Source organism: Argiope bruennichi, chromosome 3 (genome assembly GCF_947563725.1).
Source record: "Argiope bruennichi chromosome 3, qqArgBrue1.1, whole genome shotgun sequence".
NCBI lineage: Eukaryota > Metazoa > Arthropoda > Arachnida > Araneae > Araneidae > Argiope > Argiope bruennichi.
In genome coordinates, this window is record NC_079153.1 from 118,448,695 (window position 1) to 118,462,729 (window position 14,035).

The 14,035-nt window shown below is 29.8% G+C and overlaps 1 protein-coding gene across 1 annotated transcript in view; it reads right to left on the reverse strand.

Moving 5' to 3' along the window:
* Positions 1-14,035, reverse strand: part of LOC129964135 (neuropilin and tolloid-like protein 2) — a 441,435-nt gene that overhangs the window by 182,808 nt on the left and 244,592 nt on the right. The window lies entirely within an intron of this gene.

Sequence of the window (14,035 nt, forward strand, 5' to 3'; positions counted from 1 at the left end):
TCTTAACATAATATATTTTTATAGTTGAAAAATCTTTACGGTATAATTCTTTGAAAAGTGTTACTTAAATTCTTAGCGAAAAGAAAGAAAAAAAAATTGCAGAACTATAAATTAAATAATTTTTACAATGGGATAGTGTCTCGTATAAAGCTTTAAATTAAATATAAGGAAGAACGCAAAGCGAATTTAAAGTCTTTTTTATAATCTTCTGGGAAATTAAAAGTTTGAGGAAAAGCATGAAAAGTTGAATTCATTTTTAAGACATGCAATGCTCGCATTGAATTTAAATGAAATTTTCTTTATCATCATTTAAAACTTGGATAAAATTTGCAGAAATGTATTTATTCTTAAAATAATATCAATGTAGAATTTGAATAAATAATAAGTAGCAAACATATATATTCAAGTGATATATATTAAATGAAAAATATATTTTCGAGGTCAGGTAAAATAAAAAAATGAATTAATATTATTCATTTTCTTATGCCGTTTTTATTTAATTTACATATATCTTCATAATACTTTTTACAAACAATTTCTTTATTAATGGAGAGATAAATTTGCTTTATTTGTATTTCAGGATAATCATTCAGAGAACTTTACATTCTAGAATATTTAGTAAAGCACAATTAAAGCGTCTGAAAGAAAAAGTTTAACTAATTTGAATAATCTTTAAGAACATATACATTTTTGAACTGAACCATTTTTATTTGAACTGAACTAAGTTCCATGCGCAGTTCAGATTCAATTATTATACGAAAGAAGAGAAAATACTCCTTTCCTAATACTCCATTTTCATTGTTTCATAGAATTTCAGATACATTATTTAGATAAATAGAGTTATGTGTTATATTTTGAACTTAAACTGTGTAATTATATATCTATTTATTTGCATACTATAAAAAATAATATAAGTAAATTAAGCAACAAAAGGAAAAAGGAACCATTGCAGTCGTTTCCTCGTTTGCTCCTATTTAAATCGCAGCTCTTTTCGCGAGCAGTAAGTAGATAAGCATTGTACAAAATTCATGGTATTATACAATTTCTAAATATTGTACAATAACATTTTTTAGTTTACTCATATTTTAATTGTATATTTTTTTCTACATGCAGAAGGCAGCAAAGCTTTGTAAAAATTTCATGATATCGTAAAAGCTTCAAATATTGAACACTATCCATAATCCATATTGTGTGATATAATCAGTATTGTTACCAGATATTTATGTAATTAATATAAATTGCTTAAAAGAGGATAAAGAGCTATTTAACGTATTTTGAGCTCTGAATTCAATGTTAAAGACTTAAAAAAATTTCTCATATAAATATTCAAAAAATTTCTAATTTTTATTTTATACTAAATAACTGGAAATTATGGCATTTTCTAAAAGAGGTAATTCTTTCATTTTATTTTAATTGTTAATGGTTAAGTGTTTTGCATTAAAATGATTTTTTTTCTTAACCCTTATCGTGGCAAAATTGCTTTTTTAAAGAAAAGCAAAAAAAAAAAAAAAAATGTATATTAGGTAGCTTTTTTACGCTATAAAAAAATCAAAAAATAAATAAAAAAATCTTGAATAAAACTAAGTTAAAAATTATTTTATAGTGGTAGTATATTTTTATAAAGTTGTATGTAGGGTATACTATACAAAATGAACATAAGCGTTAATACTTCCAGTAATGTGGCGATAAATTAAGAACAGTAATGAAAGAAACGAAATTATGTTTAATTTAATAAATATCATGAGAATTAACTTTAAAAAATACTTAAATGCTTATAATTAATGAAATATTAAAAGATATTGTAAAATCGAATTAACTGTTAGAAAAAGAGAAAAATGAATTGAATTATTATTGCAAACACATAAGCGTGAACATTCGTTTCATTGGCAACTAAATAATCATTTTTTTAATATTTTCAAGAACGACATTAAAAAAAAATAACAAAATTAACATATTTAATCTTCTTATTATTAAGTAAACATTCATTCATTCATTTAAGAAAGTATAATTTTATAAAGTGCAAAAAGGTATTTACCCTGTTTAAACCAATTTGTCTTTATTTAAAATTCACGAATAAAAATAAAGAGGAGCTATTCTAATTAACAACCATATTCTCTAATTCAAGTTTAGCTAATAGCTATTTATTAAGCCTCCTAGCGTGGGGCAAAAGGATTAATGATCAATGCCTTTGAAACGAGGCAAAAATGCGAGAAAAACTAATTGAAGGAAACCATTTTATTGGAAGACTTGTTGAGAATATGCATAACCGTTGCCACTAGTGATGAAAAGTAATTGTGTTCATACCCCTCCGTGAAGAAAATTAGGCTCAATTTTGCTAATTTTTTTATGTAAACATTTCTGATTAATTAACTTTTGCTTCAGAGACCCCATAATGGAAGAATTATCGCCCGCTAAATCAAGTAAAAGGTGAAAATTTTAGCACCAAACTTTAAATTGATTGCCAATTTGAGCATGCCAGCGTGAATGCTGTGGAGAGAAAAAAAAAGGATTCATGTTGGGAGTCATTAGCTTATCTAAAATTATCACTAAGCGATTTTTATGTTTTCTTTTGGATTTTCGGTTCATTTTAGTCTTTTTTGGATTATAATTACATTCTTTTTATTTCTTCTTGATTTGCTTCATAGGGACATCAGAATCCGAAAATGAACGGGATTCAGAAATGAGAAGGAAAATATTTTTAAAATTAGACTCTAAAAAGGAAGAAGCTATTATGCTTTCTTTTTAATAAGCAAGTGCACTAAAATTAACTAAAAATAAGATTAATTAGATTTCACTTTTCTAAAAAATTAACTTTTAAAGAAACCTTCTAAATTTCTTCTCTCGAAGTTCAACACTTACAAAATGGTATAGTTTAAGATGATTAGTTTTTCATGATTAGCAGTACTTTATTTGTGCAATTGCGATCCCCCCTCCAAAGAAAAAAACCCTGCCAGAGTATTCTCCATGAAACTGTCTCGCATACTCTCCAATAAAGGTATTATCCAAAACTACATAAAATTGTGGACATTGATGAGACTGGAAACCAAAAGTGCTCAGATTTTTACTTTTAATTTCTCGCACATGAGATTTGTGTATTCATAGTATATTAAAAACAACTGAATACGTTTGATACACTAAATTTGATCTGCAATTTTAGAAGAAAGCCCACATACCAAATTTCATTTATTTAAATCTTTGAGTTTCATTATTTATCACATTTACAAGTATTAGAAATTTCAAACCAACGGGTAGTCAAATCTTCTAAGGATTTGGCTGAAAATATAAAAAAATATCTGCATTTTAGATGTTGGCCATGTTGCGTCATTAATCATGTGATTCTTTCCAGCCATTATTGGCAGACGAGAGTTGAGCAGTAAGACTGTAAGACGTATAGCTCACGCTCATGTATCTTTATGTTTTTGATATTAGTATAGTAATGTTTTGTCCTTTGTCCTTTAATCTCAATAAATATATTTCATATATTAATGCTGGTCGTTTCCTTTCCCCACACAAATTTAGACTTCAAATGCTAAAATTGTGTCACAAATTTTAACTAAGTGGTCCTGTACTTGAGCTCATATGGATGCTAAAGTGCAGACAGAAATATGTTCATACTTTAACGAATTTGTTCAAGATATGATACAAAGCTACACTTTTGATGCTAAATACGAGTATCATTTCATTTTATTTTTCTAGTTGTTCGCGTTTCGTAGTTTTCGTTTTCATCTGAACTCGGAAGGACTGAGAGACTTCCTGTGAATGGATTTCGTACTCAACTTGATAGAAATCTGTAAATTTATTTTTAAAACCACATAAGAGAAAAACTTTCTTTTTCTAATTCAATTCATGTTCTAATTCAAAGCTTTTTTAGAGTCATTGTGTTCACAGATAAGCAGACAGACAGGCATTGTTTCAAAATGAAATATTTGGAGATCTGGAACGTGATCTGTCAAAATCTAGATTTCAATTTTTTTTTTTTTTTTTGATGATAACAATAATTTCTAATTTGTGAACTACATAGGTGAGAAAGTAAAAACACTTCGATGTTCATTTCATATTATTAGATATGGAAAGTTGCAAACAGATAATTGATTAATTAACTATTCTTGGCTTTCTGAGTATACACCTCTTTATTACATATCTACTTCAGTACTCTAGGCCGGGATAACCAGGTAGAGCGTTGGATTCGCGTCCCTTAGGTTGCGAGTTCGAACCCCGCCGGCCGAAGATTCCCCGCGTGCTTGGTGGTTGATGCGCGTATAAATCTGTCGTGGTCGCAAAGTCCTCCATGTCGAGAGTAATACCACTGGGGGTACTGGATCAGGGGTGATCGTTCTCTGATTCAGGTCTAAATTACGATCTGTGGATGAGTGAATGAAGTCCATCCCGTAAAAAGGGTTGTGACGTGTGTGCAGCTAAGTCGTTCTCTTGGCCCTAGATGTTGCTACTATAAAAACAAGAGACGCTCTTCCACCGGCTTAAAATCGCTGTCTTCGTAACAGCGGGCTTGTCCATGGCAAGTGCCATAAGAAACAACAACAACAGCGGCAACTTCAGTATTCTGGAGTTTTCAGAATTAGGAGTAGAGTTAGACAGACCCGAGTCATTACTTATCCATATTTAAGACCTTGTCGAATATAAAAAACATAGATCTTGAATAATCTTTTGTTATTTTTAGTATTTCGGGCAACAAAAGTAGTTTTTGTTTATATAGAGATTTTTCTATTTTCTCGTATATGAATTATGGGAAGTATTGTAGACATCAGAAAATTTGATTTGGACAGTTCTACAAATTTCAGATCTTTCCGATTCCGAAAAAAAAATTTTTTTTTTGCAATGATGCTTGTCCATATATGAACATGAGGATTTAAAAACGCTCTGAACTAGATGATTTAATGTGGTCTATGATCTTTATAGACCACAGAATCCAAAAATAGACTATAGACCCACCAAATAGTAGATCAGTACCATTTGGGTTGAAATCCATTTTATATATCTGTCCGAGTGCAAGAAAACGAGATAGTTACAAAATAAAGTAAATAAAATACGGCGCACAATGTTAGCATCTAAAGTACGGACTCGTAAGCATGTTCATGCAATGGTTGGCCATTCATCGGCTTCTACATTCACCTATATGTAAAGGCTGTAACTTAAAAGTGCTATAGTTTTTTATAAATGATATTCGATATTTGATATTTCTGTTAAAATTGCAGTTCTATGTCTAATATTCGTTTCAAGCATTGGAAATAAAAGTTATATTTAGTTTTCTTTGCTATAGTACGAATACCAAAACGTTCACGTGCAGGAATCTTAAAAATTAAAAATCGGTCAATCAAAGTCTTTACCAATATTCATAATGTTTATTTGCGAAGAGATGGAGGGAGGAGTAAATAATTAACTTTTATTAGGGAGTAAGCGAGAAAGTTTTTAGGTGACCACTGAATTCGTTTATTCATATGAAAATTCACAAATGAACATTCTTTGGTTTGATATCTGCTGAATTACTGAGTATTATTTGCTGTTAGAATAATTATTTACATTTCTAGACCAAATAATTATAAACTGATCATACTGTACTGAACTCTACAGGGTTATGTAGTTATTAACATTTTGTCTCTTATTTGGAATATCCATTTCATCACACATCCATTTTCATTATTCATTTTTTTTCTAGTATAAATTATAACTCTTACAAAACAAAAATTGCAGTTCAGGTAATATTCTTTTGAATGCTACTAATTTTTATTATAGGTTTCTATTAATATAATCAATGTACAATTTCTATAGATTCGAATCAGCTGATACAAACAGTCGAACTTTATCCGGATAAATACATAATTCAGCATCCCTAAATCTCTAGTTAAAATTATAAACCTCTGGTCATAAGTCATTTTAATGTTCACACATACACACACTGCACAGAATGCTCACTAAAATCTCATAGCCTCCTCTCCCTTTTAACTTCTGAATAATAGCATTGATAAACATGCAAATGATATCTAAGCATATTACAAGACAAGAGGCAAGACCACTTGCTGCAACATTTGATTGAAAACTTAGGAGTTAAGCTCCTACGCATGTCAAGCGCAAAGTTGTAGAAACTGTTGTTATTGTTGTTGTTGCTTATCCCCTTGGATTGAACATTCTATTCAAACCAAGTACAAGAGATCGAATCGCATGATAAGATGGCAAAATGACTCCCTCTCAATCACCAGCTGCCTCACAGAGGTGCCAATACAGTCAATGATAAGAGGAGGAGAAGCGTCGGCCGTGCAGTGGCAAGGGGTATACATTTAAGGTATACATACAAGGGGTTTTTGGTCTCTGATGATGAAAAGTCTTTTTATATGAACAGACCTTGTGCTAGATAAGAGCAATTGAACACTCCTTGGATTGCTGCACGTCAGAGACAAGCCTGGACACTTACCGGCGTACCAGTCATGCTCTGGGGGAATCCTCCATTTCGTTTTATTTCTTAGTTTAAACAAGGCGTGCAGTCTAGAAGAGGGGAATCGAGACTCAGGCTTCCTTACTTGGCCAGAGCATCTGCAATTTCATTTCTGTGGTTACCCACATGAAAAGGGATCCACTGTATGCTCACTGACCCGGTCCTTGCGAATGTAGTTAATTTGGAGATAATATCTTGACCCAACTTGTGTTGTAGAACTCTATTAATTAAGTCAAAGAAAATCATTTTGCTCACATTAATATTAAAATCAGAACACTTATAAAGCAACTTTTTTTTTCTCATTTTCCGAAATTAAGACTTCATAAGATAAGGATAAAGAGATGAAAATATTTTGGGGTAAATATTACCCCAATCTAATTTTTCTTGCGGAAATAATTCAATAATTCAAACAGCAAGTATATGCGACATTTTTGTCAACAGTGCAAGACTTTTTATGACTATACTGTTGTTTGGGCTAGTGCGCCAACTGATATGCAAAAAAGTATAAGAAGTAAAATTCAAACAATGGTCCAAATCTTTATAATGACCGAGAAAAATTAGGGCAACAAAAACAAAGGCATCTTGTGATAACTAATTGCATATTCCTTTTATTAAATCGCAACAGTCTCAAAAACATAATTTATAATTTGATTGTATAGTTTGACACACGTAACCTTTTTTTATTACATCGGAAACACTATATAACATTGTCTTTCCTCCTATTGTAATTACATTTTCCTCTTATATACATAGGATGAGTGTATATGTGTGCTTAAATTCATTTGAATTTAACTTTCTCTTAACATAAAAGTATAAAAAAATTTATAGGATAAAAAATTCTAAAGTAAAAGCTATTTTTTTTCAGTTCATTGAATTGGTAACAATACAAAGCGAATAAAACACTCTCAATAAAAAAAGTAATTTTTTTTTCGCTTTAAAAAAATTTATTCTTAAAGAGGTTAAGAATAATGGGGTTATTAAATAAATGCAAATTTTTCCAAAAGATTTAAAACGGAAAACAATGTTGTGAATGCGTTCAACCTTTTTGAATATCACAGCAAGTGCTTTGGAGAAAAAAAAATTACACAAATGTTTAACTTAATACAAAGCGGAAAAATAAAATGAAGACAATAATTTGAATAAACTTATTATATATAAACATGAATAATTCATGAGTAATCTCATGGATTATTTTTAAAAAAGGTTTTATTTTTCGGAATAAAGGCAGTTATCAATTAAATTATTATTTATTTCTGGATTTATATATATTATCTCCCTTTGTATTGTTGAGTTTTGGTTTTTGTGATTATGAACATATGTCATAGTGAAGAACTTCTCAATAACATAAAGCACAATTAAAACTGTACATTAAAACATTTGTGGCATTATGCTTTAGATATCACATAAATTAAGATAAAGGATATGAATATTTTTATGTATGAAAAAATATGAAATGAAAGATAATTTCATTAGAAAATTTATTTCAAACTGGTTATAAACTATCAGTGATATCTAAAATGCTGTAAGATCAAATTTAGATACGCACTTGCAGTTTCTAGTTTTTTGCTGAGCAGTATTAGACTTACACTTAATGAGGTTCCAAGATGTTTGACATAAGGGGCCCTTTACAAGTCCGCTTAAATAATACATTCAGTATATATGACACTTGCTTACTCAGATAGTTTGGCTTCCCCCTACCCAAGGAAGTAAAGTGTTCTAAAATATAGCTTGTTCAGCTGAGATGTAACTCATTCATAACAAGAGGCAAATCTCGTGAAGATTCAGAATAACTTGCATTTACTTTGGGTAAATTTTCGAAGCAATTATTACTAACAATTTTTTTCCTAATTAGCGACATATAAGTAGAGAAAAAATGAATGCTTTGTGATAGAAAAAAAAGCATAAATGTCATTATTGTACTTTCAAAATCAATATATGCACCTCTAAAAGAAAATTACAGGAAATGCAAAACGTTTTTAATTTTTTTTGTCCAGCGGTTTATTTAATTTTAAAATTAAGTTGATGAAAAAATTAATAATATTAATATTGACAGATTTTTTACATCAAAGAATAATACTGCGTTAAGCTTGAAATAAAATTGTAAACAACATCTATTGGAACTAAACCAAATGATTTAAATTCCCATCTTTCAAGAGGAAGTTTAGTTTATTCATATTTAACTCTCACTTTAAAGGGACATAAGGATTACTGTGAGACAGACTTTGAAATTTGATCTCCGTTCCGGCGATTAGAATGATACATAAAGTACTATTGAAATAACTGTTTTGTAAGAGTGCTGGTTAGATGTCATAGCGGATTCTTGAATGCGAATAGTTTAAGGCCGCTGGGATAAGGGAAGCATGAGGGATGCTGGTTAAAAAGTTATCAAAACCCCAAAAATGTAATTAATCAAATAATTTTAAATAACAAGAATCATAAAGTATTTGTATAATACTTTGTTAGGTTTAAAAGGGTAATTTGTTGACAGCTTGGCGCATGTGAAAGGTCACCAAATAATTTAGACCTTCTCCAACTTGCATACAAAACTAATGCTACAATTTTTTTGGCGACAATTGTTTGGGCGTAGAATGAAATTATTTGGCTACTTTTGGGCGTAGAATGAAATTATTTGGCTACTTTTCGTTTGCTCCAAGCTAACCGGAAAGTATCCTAAAACGAAAGAGTTCCTCCTTGTTTCGTTACTTTCCCTTAGTTATCACTGTATTTATTAACAGCAAGTATCTGCTTAAATATAAGTGTGTGAAAGTAATCGCGAGTCATAATAAATTAACAAAATAATATACATTTTTAAAAATTTTACTGAAATAAAAAAAAAAAATCCCAAAATAAATCATTAACTGGAATCTTGAAACTAAACTGGACTGAGATTTCCTCAAATAATGATAAAAAGACCTCGTAATGTTCTTCGCCTAGAACAGCAAAATGTTTGCCTCTGTTTTTGTGTTAAAGTTTCAGAGAATAGGACAAAAGTAATAAGAATAAATCAAAGAACAATGACTGTTGTATTGTCTAATACCAAGTATTGTAAATATAAATGTGACTTGCTTGATTTAGATTGGTATCATTTTGGTTTTATTCACTGCGAATTTAACTTGTAATGACTCCGAATCTGCTATGCTCTCAAGTCAAGACAGAATCATCCTCTTGAGTGATGTACAATATTGAAGTGAAGTGACTGAGAAGTTGTCTGTATATTAACCATATGAGTGGCAATGCTAGTCCTTCTAATTACTTTTTATTTTACGATCTTAAGCAACGAACATTTGGTTCCACTTTTAATAAATTAGTAAATTTATGTTGGCATTTTTATATATTTTTAATTTAAATAGTATATTAAATATTTATTTTACCTATTTTTTATTTCTTTGACTTTGTGAAATGGTATGCTTTTTTGTTTGCGGTCATCACAACAGGTTTTTAACAGATTTTTAGCATTTATAGATTGATAATTAAATGAATATACTGAAACTGATAAAAATAGACTAATTATACTTGATAACGTGACAAACATTTTATTAAAAAAGTACTCAATGCCCATAATCGGGTATACGCCAAGGATCAAAAACAATTTTTTTAAGTCTGTGTTTTATCCGAGAGTGAGATATTGCTTTGCATTTACAATTTAAATAAATTTGCCACTTGTTTTATAAATTAAGTGCATTTTCTAAAATTTGATTTGTATAAGATTCTACAGTACATATTAAATATATTCATCAAAATCTAGGTATTAAAGTTATACTATATTTTATGTAAGGGCGTGTGTAAGATGAAAATTCTGCCTCGTCTAAGTAATAAAGTATATTGTGCTGAACCAGCTCAATTTTCCATTTTCATGAAATCTCTCCTAATTTGATTATGTCTAGTGAAATTTGGCATTTTGCCAGTCAAAAGTAATGATCTTAGCATCTTTAGTAACTTTACGACCGCTACAGCTGCGGCATTTATGTATAATAAAATCACAGAATCTTCATATAAAGTCAGTCAACGGGAAAAACAGACGACTTTTATTTCTTATTGCTTTATATAAAACGAACTAAATATATTATGCTTCGCTTGTTGAGCGCAGTGGAAAAATAGAAAATGCTTAAGGATGTTTCAAACATTTTGGTCAAATGTTTTGTAAATGCTGAAATGAAGTGAACGTAGTGTTGCGCTCAATTTTCATCAAAATTATTTTTTTAAACAATGTCTTTCAAGATATTTTAAAATTTCGATAATTAAATATCGTTTTTTTTCGATATTGTATTATACGTTCGCAGAATCATAAAAGAAGTCAGTTCTGCGAACCGCGAATGAATAATCGGATTCTGTGAATAATCCTAAAAATGACCCCCCCCCCATGAAAATACATTTTTATTAACAATAGCTCACCTACATATATAAGTCTAATATAAATGAAGAGTCAATTTTTGTGCTCATATTAGCTACACATTTTACTTTTTTTTTCTTTCTGAAATATTCTAAACGTCAAAAAAAAAAAAAAAAAAAAAAAAAAAAAAAAAATCAAGATTTTGAGAAAATTCTACGCTTTAGACCTTTCTGAGTTCAAAAAAACATTTTTGGCATTATATCTGTCTGTCTGCGACCAAGGTAACTCAAAATTTCTTTGAGCTAAAAGGATGGAATTTGGTATACGATTTTTATCCAAATATGTATATTGCTATCAAATTTTGAAAACAAAATCCATTCAGATTTTCCACCCGGCTCTTTAATTAGAAATTAAGATGATAGCTGTAAAACGAAGGAAACAAGACGGATAAAATTCTGCTCACAAATTCGACATTTATGGTTGATAAACCGTCTCAAGTCCATAAACCGCCATTGAATATATCAGCGAAGCGGCTACTATTTTCGAAAGGATTCACTTATTTGTATGCTACCATTGTGTAGCGAATATAATTGTGAATGATAAGAATTAAGAACACTTGTTGTAAAACTCGATACGTTGTACGCAATGTCCAATTGTAAAATATCATCCTATACAATTTTTATCTATTATTGTTATATATTTTTTTTGCATTATTGTTTAACTTCTAGATCAAATTGTATCCAGCTTAAAGTACACGTAGTCCCGTTGCTGAGGGGGCTGTAAAAGTACTTTTGGTAATGCAGAAGACACAAAACAAAGGAATGAGCCAATATATATATATAAAAAAAATTCTAATATTTTGTTTCTTTTGTATGAAAAATGAAAAATTTTCAAATTCAAAAGTCAATTTCTTTTAGTAATAAAGATGAGTGTGTGTGTTGGCAATCTACAAGTTAGGCATGTTTAACCTGCTGTTACCAAATTTGGCAGGGTGGGAAAATGTACCCTGAAGCGAGTTTTTAAAATCTTAGTTACAATTACAATAAATTAAAAACTGAGTGAGTTTTGATGTTTTTTCATGTCAATACCCGAAAATATTATGACACAAAAATAAATCTTAAATTTTACTGTTTCAAAATTTAAAATATATGTACTTTTGATAATATCCGTTAAATGGTGACTCATTTTTTTTTTAATTCAGGCATTTTTTTAAAAAAAATATTTTTTTACCTACTTTGAAACATAAATCTGATAATTATGTTTTTAATGGCGCTATTATGCCGTGGGACTGGTCTTCATTAGGTTCATGCACTAAATAAACACAGCTTAAGAAACTCGGTTTAAAGTCTGGAAGTTGGACGAAATCCTGAACATGAAGTTATATCTAAAAGACTTGTCTGATATCAAATATAACCAATAACCCCGCCTAACCAATTGGTTACCATAGGTGATTAATCAAGAAATAATAAGAAAAAAAGTAGTAATAAATTGAGACCTCGGAATGATTGATAATTAGTTGCCATCACCCAAGCCTACTATTAGGGATACTGCCCGATTGTGAATGAATCATCCATGTCTTTGATGTAGCTATATTAGCTTCATCGATGGAGCTATATTAGATGCCATTTTCATGATGTTTTATTAGTACAAGGTTATCTAGAAATATCTTAAATTTAGTCAAAGCTTCTTATCTCAACCGTTAATTTAAAATGCTTTTAAAATATATATGGATAATTGATTATCACGATAAGTTATTATTGATCTTAAAAGAATCCGAAATTATTTAAATATTGTCAACATTTGTTCTGCGATTGAATCAATACTATTATGAGCACAAGAGAATGACTCCCCTGAAATTTTCCAGAATACTCAACGATAAAAGTAATATATCGTTTGCAACAGTATAAAAACAATGAACTTTGAGCAAAGTCATGTAATCCATGAGTTTTCAGATTTTTATTATCAGAATTTCGTATATGAGCGTTTTGCGCTTCGTGGTAGTGTTAAGAATACCAAGTATGCATATTGGAGACCTCTTTATTGACAAAATGAAATCAAAATTTGACACGGTATTACAATGTTTGTAATACGATCACTCATCCAATTGTCACCCTACGAGAACAAATAATCCCCTTTACATGCACATGGAAGAATAGACGGATAGACAGACAACCATTTGACCAATTTGGTTTCAAAATTTGATAAGGATCTACATTTTAGATGTTAAATGTATGTATCAAATTTCATTCGTTTATTTAAGAATTCAGCTAACCACGTGGTCTTCCTGGTCGGAGCTAGCTACCAATCATGTAAATATCACGTGGTCTGCCTGTTGATGTTAGTATATTTTATTTCCCAGTTGAAGGGAACTTGATTCCTGTATTAGGGGGAGTGATCTCGGCTCTCTCTCTCCCGAGAAATTTTATGCGTAATTCTCTAGGCCTACTACACTTTGGTGTAATCATGTGCCTTTTGTTGTTGATGTTACCAATAAACAATATAAAAGACAACATGTGTCTTCAAGTCATTTCATTCGTGCAACAATCTTCACTATCAAATGAATTATTGTGTAATCATGAAATGAAATTATTTTCATGTTTTTTTACTTCTTTTATTTATTGTATACTCGGGAAGCCAAACAAAACATTTCTTGAAAATGCATTTCGCTCAGAATTTCATTAAAAGAATATACACATTTTGAGGTAAAATCCAAATATCAAATTTCATCTCTATTTTGATAGTGAGTTTTTGTATTATTGAGTTCACAGATACGCTGTCATAATTCCAAGAATGTGTTTGGGAACTTCCATTTTCCATCATTCAGTCCAAGAATGTGTGCAAAATTTCATTTTAGAGTAAAATACAAATTATTATCAGAATGATCAAGTACAGGGTAGGAGGGTCACTTTTATTGATGGCGTATATCTATTGATTCATTATTGAATTTATTAGTACGCATTTGCTTCAAACAAAAAATGGAATTTTTTTTTTTTCCGTTTTTCCATTTTTTTTAAAATTTTCCGTTGATTGCAATTCAACGGAAAATAATTACCAATACTGTTTATCCTTCGTTATTATGATACTGGTTATTTCCTTCTTCTATATAGTATTTATGAAATAAAACATCAACTTAGAATATTTCAATTTCCATGGCAATGGTTATAGTAGTTAATATGAATACTTAAAGAATATTTTGTAGGAAGTCAAATTTTTATTTGTAAAGGCAATTGAAATTATTTAAAATAATCTTTAATCTT